The sequence below is a fragment of the Penaeus monodon genome, chromosome 32 (genome assembly GCF_015228065.2).
Source record: "Penaeus monodon isolate SGIC_2016 chromosome 32, NSTDA_Pmon_1, whole genome shotgun sequence".
NCBI classification, from domain to species: Eukaryota; Metazoa; Arthropoda; class Malacostraca; order Decapoda; family Penaeidae; genus Penaeus; species Penaeus monodon.
The window spans coordinates 29891061-29891659 of record NC_051417.1 but is presented as its reverse complement, the minus strand read 5'-3'; positions in this window follow the sequence as shown (position 1 = coordinate 29891659).

Genomic DNA, 599 nt, shown 5'->3' with positions numbered 1-599 from the left:
TATTGATGAAGAAACTAGAACTATATCTCTGATTTTTAAATAACAAACCCCATTGGTGTTTTGATAGAGAAAACTATGCTATTTTCTAATAATACTAGAAGAACTGGATTAAAAAAAAAATACACCACTCCGATAACCTACTCTCTTAAATTAGAGGAAATAAACAATATGTATATACATGTAATTTCCCGCCGCCGGAACAATAAACAGGGCAGAGCCTCGGTGATTTGGACCTAAAATCACGCTTTTGTGGATTTTTGAACTGCATAATCAATAACCAGCACATCGATAACATCCAAAGGAGCTTCCATTATCAACAATTACGAACGGCAGATTGACCAAAGCTCGTCCGAAAGCTTGCAAATGGCGGTGGCATCGGCGAGGAGGAGGACGAGCTTAATCCGATAGCGCTCCCGGCAAAGGTACAAAGGCAAGGCCACCTGAAGTCGCTCCTCGGTTTCGGTCGAGGGGGAGCCGTGGGGACAGGCGGCTGGCGGGGTGTTAAGGAAAAGATTTTTTATTTTCTAGTTTAATCGGTGTATTTTCGAATTTTCTTTTCCTTTTTTTTACGTTTCGTGGTTATATTTCTTTGTTTATTC